The following is a 19,674-nucleotide window of genomic DNA, read 5'->3' on the forward strand; positions in this document are numbered from 1 at the left end:
TGTACTTACTTTAGTTGGATCATACCTTTCTTCAAAGAAGACATCCACAATAAACGATAAGGGAAAGGTTCGACTGATGGTAAACTCTTACAGAGATTTCAATGCAAATTATTGGATTCAACCTCCAGGGTGCTACCATTACACCATAGGTCTTTCACACCACAGAAAGTGGTGGGTTTCATTGTGGCTAAAGAGCGTCATCCATGGAAAATCTTTCTTTTTTCAAATGCACCCAGGGAATAATGCTATGAAAGTGGGCGACACAGCAGCGTCATTGCTATTAAAACAAGACACTGAGAGGAAAACAAACACAGTAATTCCCAAGGTCCCACCGAGATTTGAACTCGGATCGCTGGATTCAGAGTCCAGAGTGCTAACCATTACACCATGGAACCTACATACTTAGTGACATGATGAACGTCATTGCAGCAAAAAAAGAGCCTTTTAGAGAATGTATGCAATATTCTTTTATCTTATGCCTCCAGAGGAAGAATCCTATCCAAATGAGCTGTAAAGCAAAGAGTTTGCTATTGCGCAACAACCAACTAAACAGTTCCACATTTGCATAATATCCGTGGGCTAGGAATATGAGTTTGTTAAAATGATGCATGAGATCTCGATTCTCATTTCTGTTACAACTCTGTCAGGTTGCACCAGCAAGGGGCCCATGGTGTAATGGTTAGCAAAGAACATTACTGAAGGGCCCCTCGGCCAGCCAGAAAGCCAAAATGGAGAGAACGGGCATGAACTGGTTGTGAATGAGCTTCAAAATGCGTTCACTGGTAATTGAACTGGTGATCTCCTCAGTTTATACACCTGGAACTCCTGTCAATAGCAACAGTCGGCAGCTGGGTTGCCAGACATTTCGTCGAAAAAAATTTGTCGACAGGACAATTGGTCGAAACCATTTGGTCGAAAACCAAATGGTCGAATTGCTTTGTTTTTTATTTTCACATTTTTTTGGGGGGGGGGTTTGGGGGGTCCCCCCAACCCCCTTTTTTTCTAAAAACCCCTTTTTTTCCCTAAACTACAACCTAAAAAATATATATATAAATAAATAAAAAAATCGACCATTTGGCTTTCGACCAAATTACGTCGACCAAATGTCTTTCGACGAAATGTCTTTCGACGAAATGTCCGGACAGCGGCAGCTGGTCTGTGTCAGTAATGGCAATTTGATTTTGCCATTTTCACAACTCCCTAATAAATGAACAAAATGTTCCATTTGTAGGCACAGTTACATGCTATGGTATGTATACCATGCTTAATAACCACCATAGGAGGCTCAGAGCACCATCCGCATTCTTACGTACAAAACATGTAAGGAAATAATCAGATCTTTTGCTCTGCAGGAGTCAGGCTTCTTTAAAGCCTGACAAAGTGGCAGAGTGCCATTGTAAACTGAGGCATGATGAAACCATGCCCAAGAACCCAGGCAGGTTAAACCCTTCCACTCATGCCCCTAGGCCTATAGACAGGGCAGCTGGCATGGATTATGGACACTTTTAACATAGGGTGGTTTTTCAACCTTATCTCCTCTGGGAGCAAAGCGCTGGACAGGGTTTCCTGTACGTTTTTGAGGTTCGCAGGGATCTATGTGTGGATGTTTCTTGGTGTGAAAAGCATGACACCTTTTGGGGTGACACCAGGCTCTTCTGGGAGTTAATTTGCATAATCTCTACTTTCTATTTTATGTGACATGGGCTGCAGTTACATTGTTCTGTTAATAGAGGGCAACACACAGGTCATAGTTCCAAACAGGGGTGCACAGTCTGCTTGCTAGCTTACATTTACAGTTCTATTTGGGATTCACCGCCTTTTCATAAACTGAGTACTCTTCCGGAGTATTTCTAACTTATGTAGGTGTTTTGGGGGTGTTACGTGCCTTTGTATGACTGCTGCAAACCACTTGATATTAGACATTGATTGGAAACGACATAAAAAATCCTGACACATATTGTAAGCGGACATAAAATGACCTATATTAGCTAATATAAGTAAACAGACATCACTCCCCCCTCCCCACAAAAAGGGATGTATGCGTACACAAAAAATAAAAATGAAAAACAAGCAACTACTGCAGTTAAAATCTAAAAATGTAAATTCAGTTACATGATCATGACTCGGAAGGGGAAGTTAAAAAGTAAAAAAACACACGGTAGGAGAGAGGTTAGCTTTACATGCCATGGGAGGAAGAGGTCTTCCAAGCACTGTTGTGTATGTTGGTCAATCCCTCTGAAACACAAAAGGGATGTGCACATAGAAATCAAAGCAGAGTCATCCAGAGAGACTATTTAATTCTTTTTTTTTCAAATTCTCAAAAGGAAGCTGCTATCAAATTGAACTATTCATCACAGCCACTGCTAGGAAATCTATGTGCATAAAATGACAATACACCCAAAGGAAAACAAAATATAGCTATAACATGTCAGATTACTAAATTCAGAGTCCAGCCTACTAACCATTAGACCATGGAACCTAAATACTTCCGCAAATGCTGAACTTCATTATGCCAAAACAGAGGCAGTCAGAAACAATATTTAATATTGCTTAATCATATGCCTCAAGAGGAAGAATTTGATCTACATGCTCTATAAAGCACAGAGATTGCTATAGCACAACGTCAATCGACAACATCGCTGTGTTTGTATGATATCAGTCAATTGGGACTATGAATCTGTAAAAATTGTAAATGTGCTCTATATTGCCATTTCTGATTCAACGCTCTCAGGTGCATCTTGCAAGGGTTCCATGGTGTAATGGTTAGCACTTTGGACTTTGAATCCAACGATCCGAGTTCAAGTCTCGGTGGGACCGTTATCTTGCTCTTACACTCCATTTTCTAATTTCTCAAATTACAATTCAACAGAGTTAATATTCAGAAGTTCAGTCGACTCTCTCTGCACGACATTACATTTAAATGCACTTTGGTGCCTGATACCAATACAGTGATGCAACTACATATCGTTAATGTACAATCCCTAAGGTCAATCAGAATGGGCACCCAGATATCTCTCAGAAACATTTTCCACAGATGAATAATGTCCAACCTTAACTCTATGAAAAGAAAAATGTACACACTATGTGCAGTAGATTCTCTGCTCACTGGAACATGCAGAAACAACATTGATGTGAAAAGATTGGAAAAAGCCCTATTTTATTAACATTAAAAAATGTTATACAATTATTTTGGTGAATCATATTCACTTTCACAATCATTCCTATGTTTCAAGCAATTTGATGGTCTTATTAAATGTGTAAAAAATGTAATTCTTTGAGTTGACAAACTGTATGGAGAGCAAACTTTTTATAACTTACAAGAGTTATGAGTTCTAGAAAGTAGTGCATTTACTGATCAAGTGCCCTTGTTTAAATGTACTTACTTTATTTGGATCACACCTTTCTCGAAAGAAGAAATAAACTCTAAATTATCAGGAAACAATTCAACTGATTTTAGGGGCCTCCTGGGCTTTCAATGCAAATCGCTGAGATCAAAAGCCAGTTTAATAGCCATTATACCTTGGAGCTTTGGAGATATGAGAGTGGGCAGTTTCTTTGTGGCAAAAGAGAGTCATCCCCAGAAACTATTAATATTCTTTGGTCAAAGAAGACTGCCATCAAAGTGGGCTGTAAAGCAAAGCTATTGCTGTTATATCTATCTGCAAATGAAAGGCAACTCTAAAAGAGAAGCAGCCCCAAGGTCCCACCGAGACTTGAACTCGGATCGCTGGATTCAGAGTCCAGAGTGCTAACCATTACACCATGGAACCCACATATTCAGTAGCATGATGCACTTCATTCTGGAAAAACAGAGCACATCAGAGAAAATATGTAATATTCCTATATCATTAGACTCCAGAGGAAGAATTTGATCCAAATGAGACATGAAGCCAATACTTTGCGATTGCACAGCATCCAACAGCAACAGTGCTGCTTCGATATAATATCAGTAAACGGTTACTATAGGTCAGTAAAAATCTTGACTGTGCCCTATATTCTCATTGCCCTTATGAAGCTCTGCTCAACAAGGGTTCCATGGTGTAATGGTTAGCACTTTGGACTTTGAATCTAGCGATCTGAGTTCAAGTCTCGGTGGAACCTCTCTCTTGCTCTAACACACTTTGTCTCCTTGTTGTCTTAAATTATAGGCCAAAGATAGTAATATTCATAAGGTTAGTGGTGTAGGGTATTCATTTTCGCTCTCACTCTCTGGCATAACTTTTCATAAAAATCCACTTTTGTGCCTAGCACCTTAATCTTTATGCATTTTTTTTAAATGTATGAACAGTGAGGTCTTTCTGAGTCGATGGGCAGATCTGCATCGGAAACATACATAAAAGATTTGAAATTTTCAAACTTAACTCAATGTTAAGAAACATGCTCAATCTGTGACCCAATGGATTCTCTTTTTACTTGAAGATGCAGCAACAACATTAATAATACCATTTTGGGAAAAGCAGCTCTATTGTATCGCCATTCTCTTTCAAAATTGTTAAAGGGTTAATCCTATGAAAAGCGACCGCATTCAGAATCAATGATATTAATCAAGCGTCTTAACAGTCTTTACATGTTTGTAAAATGAAGGTATCAGTTTGAGATGAAAAATAGAACGAAGAACACACTTTTCTTAATTCACAAAAGGCCTGAGGTGTATAAATACTGTTTGTACCGACCAAGGGCCCATTCGTGAATGTACTTACTTTAGTTGGATCATACCTTTCTTCAAAGAAGACATCCACAATAAACGATAAGGGAAAGGTTCGACTGATGGTAAACTCTTACAGAGATTTCAATGCAAATTATTGGATTCAACCTCCAGGGTGCTACCATTACACCATAGGTCTTCCACACCACAGAAAGTGGTGGGTTTCATTGTGGCTAAAGAGCGTCATCCATGGAAAATCTTTCTGTTTTCAAATGGACCCAGGGAATAATGCTATGAAAGTGGGCGACACAGCAGCGTCATTGCTATTAAAACAAGACACTGAGAGGAAAACAAACACAGTAATTCCCAAGGTCCCACCGAGATTTGAACTCGGATCGCTGGATTCAGAGTCCAGAGTGCTAACCATTACACCATGGAACCTACATACTTAGTGACATGATGAACGTCATTGCAGCAAAAAAAGAGCCTTTTAGAGAATGTATGCAATATTCTTTTATCTTATGCCTCCAGAGGAAGAATCCTATCCAAATGAGCTGTAAAGCAAAGAGTTTGCTATTGCGCAACAACCAACTAAACAGTTCCACATTTGCATAATATCCGTGGGCTAGGAATATGAGTTTGTTAAAATGATGCATGAGATCTCGATTCTCATTTCTGTTACAACTCTGTCAGGTTGCACCAGCAAGGGGCCCATGGTGTAATGGTTAGCAAAGAACATTACTGAAGGGCCCCTCGGCCAGCCAGAAAGCCAAAATGGAGAGAACGGGCATGAACTGGTTGTGAATGAGCTTCAAAATGCGTTCACAGGTAATTGAACTGGTGATCTCCTCAGTTTATACACCTGGAACTCCTGTCAATAGCAACAGTCGGCAGCTGGGTTGCCAGACATTTCGTCGAAAAAAATTTGTCGACAGGACAATTGGTCGAAACCATTTGGTCGAAAACCAAATGGTCGAATTGCTTTGTTTTTTATTTTCACATGTTTTTTTGGGGGGGGTTTGGGGGGGTCCCCCCAACCCCCTTTTTTTCTAAAAACCCCTTTTTTTCCCTAAACTACAACCTAAAAAATATATATATAAATAAATAAAAAAATCGACCATTTGGCTTTCGACCAAATTACGTCGACCAAATGTCTTTCGACGAAATGTCTTTCGACGAAATGTCCGGACAGCGGCAGCTGGTCTGTGTCAGTAATGGCAATTTGATTTTGCCATTTTCACAACTCCCTAATAAATGAACAAAATGTTCCATTTGTAGGCACAGTTACATGCTATGGTATGTATACCATGCTTAATAACCACCATAGGAGGCTCAGAGCACCATCCGCATTCTTACGTACAAAACATGTAAGGAAATAATCAGATCTTTTGCTCTGCAGGAGTCAGGCTTCTTTAAAGCCTGACAAAGTGGCAGAGTGCCATTGTAAACTGAGGCATGATGAAACCATGCCCAAGAACCCAGGCAGGTTAAACCCTTCCACTCATGCCCCTAGGCCTATAGACAGGGCAGCTGGCATGGATTATGGACACTTTTAACATAGGGTGGTTTTTCAACCTTATCTCCTCTGGGAGCAAAGCGCTGGACAGGGTTTCCTGTACGTTTTTGAGGTTCGCAGGGATCTATGTGTGGATGTTTCTTGGTGTGAAAAGCATGACACCTTTTGGGGTGACACCAGGCTCTTCTGGGAGTTAATTTGCATAATCTCTACTTTCTATTTTATGTGACATGGGCTGCAGTTACATTGTTCTGTTAATAGAGGGCAACACACAGGTCATAGTTCCAAACAGGGGTGCACAGTCTGCTTGCTAGCTTACATTTACAGTTCTATTTGGGATTCACCGCCTTTTCATAAACTGAGTACTCTTCCGGAGTATTTCTAACTTATGTAGGTGTTTTGGGGGTGTTACGTGCCTTTGTATGACTGCTGCAAACCACTTGATATTAGACATTGATTGGAAACGACATAAAAAATCCTGACACATATTGTAAGCGGACATAAAATGACCTATATTAGCTAATATAAGTAAACAGACATCACTCCCCCCTCCCCACAAAAAGGGATGTATGCGTACACAAAAAATAAAAATGAAAAACAAGCAACTACTGCAGTTAAAATCTAAAAATGTAAATTCAGTTACATGATCATGACTCGGAAGGGGAAGTTAAAAAGTAAAAAAACACACGGTAGGAGAGAGGTTAGCTTTACATGCCATGGGAGGAAGAGGTCTTCCAAGCACTGTTGTGTATGTTGGTCAATCCCTCTGAAACGCAAAAGGGATGTGCACATAGAAATCAAAGCAGAGTCATCCAGAGAGACTATTTAATTCTTTTTTTTTCAAATTCTCAAAAGGAAGCTGCTATCAAATTGAACTATTCATCACAGCCACTGCTAGGAAATCTATGTGCATAAAATGACAATACACCCAAAGGAAAACAAAATATAGCTATAACATGTCAGATTACTAAATTCAGAGTCCAGCCTACTAACCATTAGACCATGGAACCTAAATACTTCCGCAAATGCTGAACTTCATTATGCCAAAACAGAGGCAGTCAGAAACAATATTTAATATTGCTTAATCATATGCCTCAAGAGGAAGAATTTGATCTACATGCTCTATAAAGCACAGAGATTGCTATAGCACAACGTCAATCGAAAACATCGCTGTGTTTGTATGATATCAGTCAATTGGGACTATGAATCTGTAAAAATTGTAAATGTGCTCTATATTGCCATTTCTGATTCAACGCTCTCAGGTGCATCTTGCAAGGGTTCCATGGTGTAATGGTTAGCACTTTGGACTTTGAATCCGACGATCCGAGTTCAAGTCTCGGTGGGACCGTTATCTTGCTCTTACACTCCATTTTCTAATTTCTCAAATTACAATTCAACAGAGTTAATATTCAGAAGTTCAGTCGACTCTCTCTGCACGACATTACATTTAAATGCACTTTGGTGCCTGATACCAATACAGTGATGCAACTACATATCGTTAATGTACAATCCCTAAGGTCAATCAGAGTGGGCACCCAGATATCTCTCAGAAACATTTTCCACAGATGAATAATGTCCAACCTTAACTCTATGAAAAGAAAAATGTACACACTATGTGCAGTAGATTCTCTGCTCACTGGAACATGCAGAAACAACATTGATGTGAAAAGATTGGAAAAAGCCCTATTTTATTAACATTAAAAAATGTTATGCAATTATTTTGGTGAATCATATTCACTTTCACAATCATTCCTATGTTTCAAGCAATTTGATGGTCTTATTAAATGTGTAAAAAATGTAATTCTTTGAGTTGACAAACTGTATGGAGAGCAAACTTTTTATAACTTACAAGAGTTATGAGTTCTAGAAAGTAGTGCATTTACTGATCAAGTGCCCTTGTTTAAATGTACTTACTTTATTTGGATCACACCTTTCTGGAAAGAAGAAATAAACTCTAAATTATCAGGAAACAATTCAACTGATTTTAGGGGCCTCCTGGGCTTTCAATGCAAATCGCTGAGATCAAAAGCCAGTTTAATAGCCATTATACCTTGGAGCTTTGTAGATATGAGAGTGGGCAGTTTCTTTGTGGCAAAAGAGAGTCATCCCCAGAAACTATTAATATTCTTTGGTCAAAGAAGACTGCCATCAAAGTGGGCTGTAAAGCAAAGCTATTGCTGTTATATCTATCTGCAAATGAAAGGCAACTCTAAAAGAGAAGCAGCCCCAAGGTCCCACCGAGACTTGAACTCGGATCGCTGGATTCAGAGTCCAGAGTGCTAACCATTACACCATGGAACCCACATATTCAGTAGCATGATGCACTTCATTCTGGAAAAACAGAGCACATCAGAGAAAATATGTAATATTCCTATATCATTAGACTCCAGAGGAAGAATTTGATCCAAATGAGACATGAAGCCAATACTTTGCGATTGCACAGCATCCAACAGCAACAGTGCTGCTTCGATATAATATCGGTCAGTATACTATAGGTCAGTAAAAATCTTGACTGTGCCCTATATTCTCATTGCCCTTATGAAGCTCTGCTCAACAAGGGTTCCATGGTGTAATGGTTAGCACTTTGGACTTTGAATCCAGCGATCCGAGTTCAAGTCTCGGTGGAACCTCTCTCTTGCTCTAACACACTTTGTCTCCTTGTTGTCTTAAATTATAGGCCAAAGATAGTAATATTCATAAGGTTAGTGGTGTAGGGTATTCATTTTCGCTCTCACTCTCTGGCATAACTTTTCATAAAAATCCACTTTTGTGCCTAGCACCTTAACCTTTATGCATTTTTTTTAAATGTATGAACAGTGAGGTCATTCTGAGTCGATGGGCAGATCTGCATCGGAAACATACATAAAAGATTTGAAATTTTCAAACTTAACTCAATGTTAAGAAACATGCTCAATCTGTGACCCAATGGATTCTCTTTTTACTTGAAGATGCAGCAACAACATTAATAATACCATTTTGGGAAAAGCAGCTCTATTGTATCGCCATTCTCTTTCAAAATTGTTAAAGGGTTAATCCTATGAAAAGCGACCACATTCAGAATCAATGATATTAATCAAGCGTCTTAACAGTCTTTACATGTTTGTAAAATGAAGGTATCAGTTTGAGATGAAAAATAGAACGAAGAACACACTTTTCTTAATTCACAAAAGGCCTGAGGTGTATAAATACTGTTTGTACCGACCAAGGGCCCATTCGTGAATGTACTTACTTTAGTTGGATCATACCTTTCTTCAAAGAAGACATCCACAATAAACGTTAAGGGAAAGGTTCGACTGATGGTAAACTCTTACAGAGATTTCAATGCAAATTATTGGATTCAACCTCCAGGGTGCTACCATTACACCATAGGTCTTTCACACCACAGAAAGTGGTGGGTTTCATTGTGGCTAAAGAGCGTCATCCATGGAAAATCTTTCTTTTTTCAAATGCACCCAGGGAATAATGCTATGAAAGTGGGCGACACAGCAGCGTCATTGCTATTAAAACAAGACACTGAGAGGAAAACAAACACAGTAATTCCCAAGGTCCCACCGAGATTTGAACTCGGATCGCTGGATTCAGAGTCCAGAGTGCTAACCATTACACCATGGAACCTACATACTTAGTGACATGATGAACGTCATTGCAGCAAAAAAAGAGCCTTTTAGAGAATGTATGCAATATTCTTTTATCTTATGCCTCCAGAGGAAGAATCCTATCCAAATGAGCTGTAAAGCAAAGAGTTTGCTATTGCGCAACAACCAACTAAACAGTTCCACATTTGCATAATATCCGTGGGCTAGGAATATGAGTTTGTTAAAATGATGCATGAGATCTCGATTCTCATTTCTGTTACAACTCTGTCAGGTTGCACCAGCAAGGGGCCCATGGTGTAATGGTTAGCAAAGAACATTACTGAAGGGCCCCTCGGCCAGCCAGAAAGCCAAAATGGAGAGAACGGGCATGAACTGGTTGTGAATGAGCTTCAAAATGCGTTCACTGGTAATTGAACTGGTGATCTCCTCAGTTTATACACCTGGAACTCCTGTCAATAGCAACAGTCGGCAGCTGGGTTGCCAGACATTTCGTCGAAAAAAATTTGTCGACAGGACAATTGGTCGAAACCATTTGGTCGAAAACCAAATGGTCGAATTGCTTTGTTTTTTATTTTCACATTTTTTTGGGGGGGGGGTTTGGGGGGTCCCCCCAACCCCCTTTTTTTCTAAAAACCCCTTTTTTTCCCTAAACTACAACCTAAAAAATATATATATAAATAAATAAAAAAATCGACCATTTGGCTTTCGACCAAATTACGTCGACCAAATGTCTTTCGACGAAATGTCTTTCGACGAAATGTCCGGACAGCGGCAGCTGGTCTGTGTCAGTAATGGCAATTTGATTTTGCCATTTTCACAACTCCCTAATAAATGAACAAAATGTTCCATTTGTAGGCACAGTTACATGCTATGGTATGTATACCATGCTTAATAACCACCATAGGAGGCTCAGAGCACCATCCGCATTCTTACGTACAAAACATGTAAGGAAATAATCAGATCTTTTGCTCTGCAGGAGTCAGGCTTCTTTAAAGCCTGACAAAGTGGCAGAGTGCCATTGTAAACTGAGGCATGATGAAACCATGCCCAAGAACCCAGGCAGGTTAAACCCTTCCACTCATGCCCCTAGGCCTATAGACAGGGCAGCTGGCATGGATTATGGACACTTTTAACATAGGGTGGTTTTTCAACCTTATCTCCTCTGGGAGCAAAGCGCTGGACAGGGTTTCCTGTACGTTTTTGAGGTTCGCAGGGATCTATGTGTGGATGTTTCTTGGTGTGAAAAGCATGACACCTTTTGGGGTGACACCAGGCTCTTCTGGGAGTTAATTTGCATAATCTCTACTTTCTATTTTATGTGACATGGGCTGCAGTTACATTGTTCTGTTAATAGAGGGCAACACACAGGTCATAGTTCCAAACAGGGGTGCACAGTCTGCTTGCTAGCTTACATTTACAGTTCTATTTGGGATTCACCGCCTTTTCATAAACTGAGTACTCTTCCGGAGTATTTCTAACTTATGTAGGTGTTTTGGGGGTGTTACGTGCCTTTGTATGACTGCTGCAAACCACTTGATATTAGACATTGATTGGAAACGACATAAAAAATCCTGACACATATTGTAAGCGGACATAAAATGACCTATATTAGCTAATATAAGTAAACAGACATCACTCCCCCCTCCCCACAAAAAGGGATGTATGCGTACACAAAAAATAAAAATGAAAAACAAGCAACTACTGCAGTTAAAATCTAAAAATGTAAATTCAGTTACATGATCATGACTCGGAAGGGGAAGTTAAAAAGTAAAAAAACACACGGTAGGAGAGAGGTTAGCTTTACATGCCATGGGAGGAAGAGGTCTTCCAAGCACTGTTGTGTATGTTGGTCAATCCCTCTGAAACACAAAAGGGATGTGCACATAGAAATCAAAGCAGAGTCATCCAGAGAGACTATTTAATTCTTTTTTTTTCAAATTCTCAAAAGGAAGCTGCTATCAAATTGAACTATTCATCACAGCCACTGCTAGGAAATCTATGTGCATAAAATGACAATACACCCAAAGGAAAACAAAATATAGCTATAACATGTCAGATTACTAAATTCAGAGTCCAGCCTACTAACCATTAGACCATGGAACCTAAATACTTCCGCAAATGCTGAACTTCATTATGCCAAAACAGAGGCAGTCAGAAACAATATTTAATATTGCTTAATCATATGCCTCAAGAGGAAGAATTTGATCTACATGCTCTATAAAGCACAGAGATTGCTATAGCACAACGTCAATCGACAACATCGCTGTGTTTGTATGATATCAGTCAATTGGGACTATGAATCTGTAAAAATTGTAAATGTGCTCTATATTGCCATTTCTGATTCAACGCTCTCAGGTGCATCTTGCAAGGGTTCCATGGTGTAATGGTTAGCACTTTGGACTTTGAATCCAACGATCCGAGTTCAAGTCTCGGTGGGACCGTTATCTTGCTCTTACACTCCATTTTCTAATTTCTCAAATTACAATTCAACAGAGTTAATATTCAGAAGTTCAGTCGACTCTCTCTGCACGACATTACATTTAAATGCACTTTGGTGCCTGATACCAATACAGTGATGCAACTACATATCGTTAATGTACAATCCCTAAGGTCAATCAGAATGGGCACCCAGATATCTCTCAGAAACATTTTCCACAGATGAATAATGTCCAACCTTAACTCTATGAAAAGAAAAATGTACACACTATGTGCAGTAGATTCTCTGCTCACTGGAACATGCAGAAACAACATTGATGTGAAAAGATTGGAAAAAGCCCTATTTTATTAACATTAAAAAATGTTATACAATTATTTTGGTGAATCATATTCACTTTCACAATCATTCCTATGTTTCAAGCAATTTGATGGTCTTATTAAATGTGTAAAAAATGTAATTCTTTGAGTTGACAAACTGTATGGAGAGCAAACTTTTTATAACTTACAAGAGTTATGAGTTCTAGAAAGTAGTGCATTTACTGATCAAGTGCCCTTGTTTAAATGTACTTACTTTATTTGGATCACACCTTTCTCGAAAGAAGAAATAAACTCTAAATTATCAGGAAACAATTCAACTGATTTTAGGGGCCTCCTGGGCTTTCAATGCAAATCGCTGAGATCAAAAGCCAGTTTAATAGCCATTATACCTTGGAGCTTTGGAGATATGAGAGTGGGCAGTTTCTTTGTGGCAAAAGAGAGTCATCCCCAGAAACTATTAATATTCTTTGGTCAAAGAAGACTGCCATCAAAGTGGGCTGTAAAGCAAAGCTATTGCTGTTATATCTATCTGCAAATGAAAGGCAACTCTAAAAGAGAAGCAGCCCCAAGGTCCCACCGAGACTTGAACTCGGATCGCTGGATTCAGAGTCCAGAGTGCTAACCATTACACCATGGAACCCACATATTCAGTAGCATGATGCACTTCATTCTGGAAAAACAGAGCACATCAGAGAAAATATGTAATATTCCTATATCATTAGACTCCAGAGGAAGAATTTGATCCAAATGAGACATGAAGCCAATACTTTGCGATTGCACAGCATCCAACAGCAACAGTGCTGCTTCGATATAATATCAGTAAACGGTTACTATAGGTCAGTAAAAATCTTGACTGTGCCCTATATTCTCATTGCCCTTATGAAGCTCTGCTCAACAAGGGTTCCATGGTGTAATGGTTAGCACTTTGGACTTTGAATCTAGCGATCTGAGTTCAAGTCTCGGTGGAACCTCTCTCTTGCTCTAACACACTTTGTCTCCTTGTTGTCTTAAATTATAGGCCAAAGATAGTAATATTCATAAGGTTAGTGGTGTAGGGTATTCATTTTCGCTCTCACTCTCTGGCATAACTTTTCATAAAAATCCACTTTTGTGCCTAGCACCTTAATCTTTATGCATTTTTTTTAAATGTATGAACAGTGAGGTCTTTCTGAGTCGATGGGCAGATCTGCATCGGAAACATACATAAAAGATTTGAAATTTTCAAACTTAACTCAATGTTAAGAAACATGCTCAATCTGTGACCCAATGGATTCTCTTTTTACTTGAAGATGCAGCAACAACATTAATAATACCATTTTGGGAAAAGCAGCTCTATTGTATCGCCATTCTCTTTCAAAATTGTTAAAGGGTTAATCCTATGAAAAGCGACCGCATTCAGAATCAATGATATTAATCAAGCGTCTTAACAGTCTTTACATGTTTGTAAAATGAAGGTATCAGTTTGAGATGAAAAATAGAACGAAGAACACACTTTTCTTAATTCACAAAAGGCCTGAGGTGTATAAATACTGTTTGTACCGACCAAGGGCCCATTCGTGAATGTACTTACTTTAGTTGGATCATACCTTTCTTCAAAGAAGACATCCACAATAAACGATAAGGGAAAGGTTCGACTGATGGTAAACTCTTACAGAGATTTCAATGCAAATTATTGGATTCAACCTCCAGGGTGCTACCATTACACCATAGGTCTTCCACACCACAGAAAGTGGTGGGTTTCATTGTGGCTAAAGAGCGTCATCCATGGAAAATCTTTCTGTTTTCAAATGGACCCAGGGAATAATGCTATGAAAGTGGGCGACACAGCAGCGTCATTGCTATTAAAACAAGACACTGAGAGGAAAACAAACACAGTAATTCCCAAGGTCCCACCGAGATTTGAACTCGGATCGCTGGATTCAGAGTCCAGAGTGCTAACCATTACACCATGGAACCTACATACTTAGTGACATGATGAACGTCATTGCAGCAAAAAAAGAGCCTTTTAGAGAATGTATGCAATATTCTTTTATCTTATGCCTCCAGAGGAAGAATCCTATCCAAATGAGCTGTAAAGCAAAGAGTTTGCTATTGCGCAACAACCAACTAAACAGTTCCACATTTGCATAATATCCGTGGGCTAGGAATATGAGTTTGTTAAAATGATGCATGAGATCTCGATTCTCATTTCTGTTACAACTCTGTCAGGTTGCACCAGCAAGGGGCCCATGGTGTAATGGTTAGCAAAGAACATTACTGAAGGGCCCCTCGGCCAGCCAGAAAGCCAAAATGGAGAGAACGGGCATGAACTGGTTGTGAATGAGCTTCAAAATGCGTTCACAGGTAATTGAACTGGTGATCTCCTCAGTTTATACACCTGGAACTCCTGTCAATAGCAACAGTCGGCAGCTGGGTTGCCAGACATTTCGTCGAAAAAAATTTGTCGACAGGACAATTGGTCGAAACCATTTGGTCGAAAACCAAATGGTCGAATTGCTTTGTTTTTTATTTTCACATGTTTTTTTGGGGGGGGTTTGGGGGGGTCCCCCCAACCCCCTTTTTTTCTAAAAACCCCTTTTTTTCCCTAAACTACAACCTAAAAAATATATATATAAATAAATAAAAAAATCGACCATTTGGCTTTCGACCAAATTACGTCGACCAAATGTCTTTCGACGAAATGTCTTTCGACGAAATGTCCGGACAGCGGCAGCTGGTCTGTGTCAGTAATGGCAATTTGATTTTGCCATTTTCACAACTCCCTAATAAATGAACAAAATGTTCCATTTGTAGGCACAGTTACATGCTATGGTATGTATACCATGCTTAATAACCACCATAGGAGGCTCAGAGCACCATCCGCATTCTTACGTACAAAACATGTAAGGAAATAATCAGATCTTTTGCTCTGCAGGAGTCAGGCTTCTTTAAAGCCTGACAAAGTGGCAGAGTGCCATTGTAAACTGAGGCATGATGAAACCATGCCCAAGAACCCAGGCAGGTTAAACCCTTCCACTCATGCCCCTAGGCCTATAGACAGGGCAGCTGGCATGGATTATGGACACTTTTAACATAGGGTGGTTTTTCAACCTTATCTCCTCTGGGAGCAAAGCGCTGGACAGGGTTTCCTGTACGTTTTTGAGGTTCGCAGGGATCTATGTGTGGATGTTTCTTGGTGTGAAAAGCATGACACCTTTTGGGGTGACACCAGGCTCTTCTGGGAGTTAATTTGCATAATCTCTACTTTCTATTTTATGTGACATGGGCTGCAGTTACATTGTTCTGTTAATAGAGGGCAACACACAGGTCATAGTTCCAAACAGGGGTGCACAGTCTGCTTGCTAGCTTACATTTACAGTTCTATTTGGGATTCACCGCCTTTTCATAAACTGAGTACTCTTCCGGAGTATTTCTAACTTATGTAGGTGTTTTGGGGGTGTTACGTGCCTTTGTATGACTGCTGCAAACCACTTGATATTAGACATTGATTGGAAACGACATAAAAAATCCTGACACATATTGTAAGCGGACATAAAATGACCTATATTAGCTAATATAAGTAAACAGACATCACTCCCCCCTCCCCACAAAAAGGGATGTATGCGTACACAAAAAATAAAAATGAAAAACAGGCAACTACTGCAGTTAAAATCTAAAAATGTAAATTCAGTTACATGATCATGACTCGGAAGGGGAAGTTAAAAAGTAAAAAAACACACGGTAGGAGAGAGGTTAGCTTTACATGCCATGGGAGGAAGAGGTCTTCCAAGCACTGTTGTGTATGTTGGTCAATCCCTCTGAAACGCAAAAGGGATGTGCACATAGAAATCAAAGCAGAGTCATCCAGAGAGACTATTTAATTCTTTTTTTTTCAAATTCTCAAAAGGAAGCTGCTATCAAATTGAACTATTCATCACAGCCACTGCTAGGAAATCTATGTGCATAAAATGACAATACAGCCAAAGGAAAACAAAATATAGCTATAACATGTCAGATTACTAAATTCAGAGTCCAGCCTACTAACCATTAGACCATGGAACCTAAATACTTCCGCAAATGCTGAACTTCATTATGCCAAAACAGAGGCAGTCAGAAACAATATTTAATATTGCTTAATCATATGCCTCAAGAGGAAGAATTTGATCTACATGCTCTATAAAGCACAGAGATTGCTATAGCACAACGTCAATCGACAACATCGCTGTGTTTGTATGATATCAGTCAATTGGGACTATGAATCTGTAAAAATTGTAAATGTGCTCTATATTGCCATTTCTGATTCAACGCTCTCAGGTGCATCTTGCAAGGGTTCCATGGTGTAATGGTTAGCACTTTGGACTTTGAATCCAACGATCCGAGTTCAAGTCTCGGTGGGACCGTAATCTTGCTCTTACACTCCATTTTCTAATTTCTCAAATTACAATTCAACAGAGTTAATATTCAGAAGTTCAGTCGACTCTCTCTGCACGACATTACATTTAAATGCACTTTGGTGCCTGATACCAATACAGTGATGCAACTACATATCGTTAATGTACAATCCCTAAGGTCAATCAGAGTGGGCACCCAGATATCTCTCAGAAACATTTTCCACAGATGAATAATGTCCAACCTTAACTCTATGAAAAGAAAAATGTACACACTATGTGCAGTAGATTCTCTGCTCACTGGAACATGCAGAAACAACATTGATGTGAAAAGATTGGAAAAAGCCCTATTTTATTAACATTAAAAAATGTTATACAATTATTTTGGTGAATCATATTCACTTTCACAATCATTCCTATGTTTCAAGCAATTTGATGGTCTTATTAAATGTGTAAAAAATGTAATTCTTTGAGTTGACAAACTGTATGGAGAGCAAACTTTTTATAACTTACAAGAGTTATGAGTTCTAGAAAGTAGTGCATTTACTGATCAAGTGCCCTTGTTTAAATGTACTTACTTTATTTGGATCACACCTTTCTCGAAAGAAGAAATAAACTCTAAATTATCAGGAAACAATTCAACTGATTTTAGGGGCCTCCTGGGCTTTCAATGCAAATCGCTGAGATCAAAAGCCAGTTTAATAGCCATTATACCTTGGAGCTTTGGAGATATGAGAGTGGGCAGTTTCTTTGTGGCAAAAGAGAGTCATCCCCAGAAACTATTAATATTCTTTGGTCAAAGAAGACTGCCATCAAAGTGGGCTGTAAAGCAAAGCTATTGCTGTTATATCTATCTGCAAATGAAAGGCAACTCTAAAAGAGAAGCAGCCCCAAGGTCCCACCGAGACTTGAACTCGGATCGCTGGATTCAGAGTCCAGAGTGCTAACCATTACACCATGGAACCCACATATTCAGTAGCATGATGCACTTCATTCTGGAAAAACAGAGCACATCAGAGAAAATATGTAATATTCCTATATCATTAGACTCCAGAGGAAGAATTTGATCCAAATGAGACATGAAGCCAATACTTTGCGATTGCACAGCATCCAACAGCAACAGTGCTGCTTCGATATAATATCAGTAAACGGTTACTATAGGTCAGTAAAAATCTTGACTGTGCCCTATATTCTCATTGCCCTTATGAAGCTCTGATCAACAAGGGTTCCATGGTGTAATGGTTAGCACTTTGGACTTTGAATCCAGCGATCCGAGTTCAAGTCTCGGTGGAACCTCTCTCTTGCTCTAACACACTTTGTCTCCTTGTTGTCTTAAATTATAGGCCAAAGATAGTAATATTCATAAGGTTAGTGGTGTAGGGTATTCATTTTCGCTCTCACTCTCTGGCATAACTTTTCATAAAAATCCACTTTTGTGCCTAGCACCTTAATCTTTATGCATTTTTTTTAAATGTATGAACAGTGAGGTCATTCTGAGTCGATGGGCAGATCTGCATCGGAAACATACATAAAAGATTTGAAATTTTCAAACTTAACTCAATGTTAAGAAACATGCTCAATCTGTGACCCAATGGATTCTCTTTTTACTTGAAGATGCAGCAACAACATTAATAATACCATTTTGGGAAAAGCAGCTCTATTGTATCGCCATTCTCTTTCAAAATTGTTAAAGGGTTAATCCTATGAAAAGCGACCACATTCAGAATCAATGATATTAATCAAGCGTCTTAACAGTCTTTACATGTTTGTAAAATGAAGGTATCAGTTTGAGATGAAAAATAGAACGAAGAACACACTTTTCTTAATTCACAAAAGGCCTGAGGTGTATAAATACTGTTTGTACCGACCAAGGGCCCATTCGTGAATGTACTTACTTTAGTTGGATCATACCTTTCTTCAAAGAAGACATCCACAATAAACGATAAGGGAAAGGTTCGACTGATGGTAAACTCTTACAGAGATTTCAATGCAAATTATTGGATTCAACCTCCAGGGTGCTACCATTACACCATAGGTCTTCCACACCACAGAAAGTGGTGGGTTTCATTGTGGCTAAAGAACGTCATCCATGGAAAATCTTTCTGTTTTCAAATGGACCCAGGGAATAATGCTATGAAAGTGGGCGACACAGCAGCGTCATTGCTATTAAAACAAGACACTGAGAGGAAAACAAACACAGTAATTCCCAAGGTCCCACCGAGATTTGAACTCGGATCGCTGGATTCAGAGTCCAGAGTGCTAACCATTACACCATGGAACCTACATACTTAGTGACATGATGAACGTCATTGCAGCAAAAAAAGAGCCTTTTAGAGAATGTATGCAATATTCTTTTATCTTATGCCTCCAGAGGAAGAATCCTATCCAAATGAGCTGTAAAGCAAAGAGTTTGCTATTGCGCAACAACCAACTAAACAGTTCCACATTTGCATAATATCCGTGGGCTAGGAATATGAGTTTGTTAAAATGATGCATGAGATCTCGATTCTCATTTCTGTTACAACTCTGTCAGGTTGCACCAGCAAGGGGCCCATGGTGTGATGGTTAGCAAAGAACATTACTGAAGGGCCCCTCGGCCAGCCAGAAAGCCAAAATGGAGAGAACGGGCATGAACTGGTTGTGAATGAGCTTCAAAATGCGTTCACAGGTAATTGAACTGGTGATCTCCTCAGTTTATACACCTGGAACTCCTGTCAATAGCAACAGTCGGCAGCTGGGTTGCCAGACATTTCGTCGAAATAAATTTGTCGACAGGACAATTGGTCGAAACCATTT

The 19,674-nt window shown here is 39.3% G+C and overlaps 17 non-coding genes across 17 annotated transcripts; 8 read left to right on the plus strand and 9 right to left on the minus strand.

Moving 5' to 3' along the window:
• Positions 1 to 323: 323 nt before the first annotated feature.
• TRNAQ-CUG (transfer RNA glutamine (anticodon CUG)) lies at positions 324 to 395 on the minus strand. Its single transcript has one exon. It is a non-coding gene; the product is annotated as a tRNA-Gln (tRNA).
• Positions 396 to 2,745: 2,350 nt separating this feature from the next.
• On the plus strand, positions 2,746 to 2,817 carry TRNAQ-UUG (transfer RNA glutamine (anticodon UUG)). Its single transcript has one exon. It is a non-coding gene; the product is annotated as a tRNA-Gln (tRNA).
• Positions 2,818 to 3,698: 881 nt separating this feature from the next.
• TRNAQ-CUG (transfer RNA glutamine (anticodon CUG)) lies at positions 3,699 to 3,770 on the minus strand. The gene has a single exon. It is a non-coding gene; the product is annotated as a tRNA-Gln (tRNA).
• Positions 3,771 to 4,029: 259 nt separating this feature from the next.
• On the plus strand, positions 4,030 to 4,101 carry TRNAQ-UUG (transfer RNA glutamine (anticodon UUG)). Its single transcript has one exon. It is a non-coding gene; the product is annotated as a tRNA-Gln (tRNA).
• A 913-nt stretch (positions 4,102 to 5,014) lies between these two features.
• On the minus strand, positions 5,015 to 5,086 carry TRNAQ-CUG (transfer RNA glutamine (anticodon CUG)). The gene has a single exon. It is a non-coding gene; the product is annotated as a tRNA-Gln (tRNA).
• A 2,351-nt stretch (positions 5,087 to 7,437) lies between these two features.
• Positions 7,438 to 7,509, plus strand: TRNAQ-UUG (transfer RNA glutamine (anticodon UUG)). Its single transcript has one exon. It is a non-coding gene; the product is annotated as a tRNA-Gln (tRNA).
• An 881-nt stretch (positions 7,510 to 8,390) lies between these two features.
• On the minus strand, positions 8,391 to 8,462 carry TRNAQ-CUG (transfer RNA glutamine (anticodon CUG)). The gene has a single exon. It is a non-coding gene; the product is annotated as a tRNA-Gln (tRNA).
• Positions 8,463 to 8,719: 257 nt separating this feature from the next.
• Positions 8,720 to 8,791, plus strand: TRNAQ-UUG (transfer RNA glutamine (anticodon UUG)). The gene has a single exon. It is a non-coding gene; the product is annotated as a tRNA-Gln (tRNA).
• A 913-nt stretch (positions 8,792 to 9,704) lies between these two features.
• On the minus strand, positions 9,705 to 9,776 carry TRNAQ-CUG (transfer RNA glutamine (anticodon CUG)). Its single transcript has one exon. It is a non-coding gene; the product is annotated as a tRNA-Gln (tRNA).
• Positions 9,777 to 12,126: 2,350 nt separating this feature from the next.
• Positions 12,127 to 12,198, plus strand: TRNAQ-UUG (transfer RNA glutamine (anticodon UUG)). Its single transcript has one exon. It is a non-coding gene; the product is annotated as a tRNA-Gln (tRNA).
• Positions 12,199 to 13,079: 881 nt separating this feature from the next.
• TRNAQ-CUG (transfer RNA glutamine (anticodon CUG)) lies at positions 13,080 to 13,151 on the minus strand. Its single transcript has one exon. It is a non-coding gene; the product is annotated as a tRNA-Gln (tRNA).
• Positions 13,152 to 13,410: 259 nt separating this feature from the next.
• TRNAQ-UUG (transfer RNA glutamine (anticodon UUG)) lies at positions 13,411 to 13,482 on the plus strand. Its single transcript has one exon. It is a non-coding gene; the product is annotated as a tRNA-Gln (tRNA).
• Positions 13,483 to 14,395: 913 nt separating this feature from the next.
• On the minus strand, positions 14,396 to 14,467 carry TRNAQ-CUG (transfer RNA glutamine (anticodon CUG)). Its single transcript has one exon. It is a non-coding gene; the product is annotated as a tRNA-Gln (tRNA).
• Positions 14,468 to 16,818: 2,351 nt separating this feature from the next.
• Positions 16,819 to 16,890, plus strand: TRNAQ-UUG (transfer RNA glutamine (anticodon UUG)). The gene has a single exon. It is a non-coding gene; the product is annotated as a tRNA-Gln (tRNA).
• An 881-nt stretch (positions 16,891 to 17,771) lies between these two features.
• Positions 17,772 to 17,843, minus strand: TRNAQ-CUG (transfer RNA glutamine (anticodon CUG)). The gene has a single exon. It is a non-coding gene; the product is annotated as a tRNA-Gln (tRNA).
• Positions 17,844 to 18,102: 259 nt separating this feature from the next.
• TRNAQ-UUG (transfer RNA glutamine (anticodon UUG)) lies at positions 18,103 to 18,174 on the plus strand. The gene has a single exon. It is a non-coding gene; the product is annotated as a tRNA-Gln (tRNA).
• A 913-nt stretch (positions 18,175 to 19,087) lies between these two features.
• On the minus strand, positions 19,088 to 19,159 carry TRNAQ-CUG (transfer RNA glutamine (anticodon CUG)). Its single transcript has one exon. It is a non-coding gene; the product is annotated as a tRNA-Gln (tRNA).
• Positions 19,160 to 19,674: the final 515 nt, after the last annotated feature.

Source organism: Ambystoma mexicanum, chromosome 5p (genome assembly GCF_040938575.1).
Source record: "Ambystoma mexicanum isolate Mex_15411 chromosome 5p, UKY_AmexF1_1, whole genome shotgun sequence".
NCBI classification, from domain to species: Eukaryota; Metazoa; Chordata; class Amphibia; order Caudata; family Ambystomatidae; genus Ambystoma; species Ambystoma mexicanum.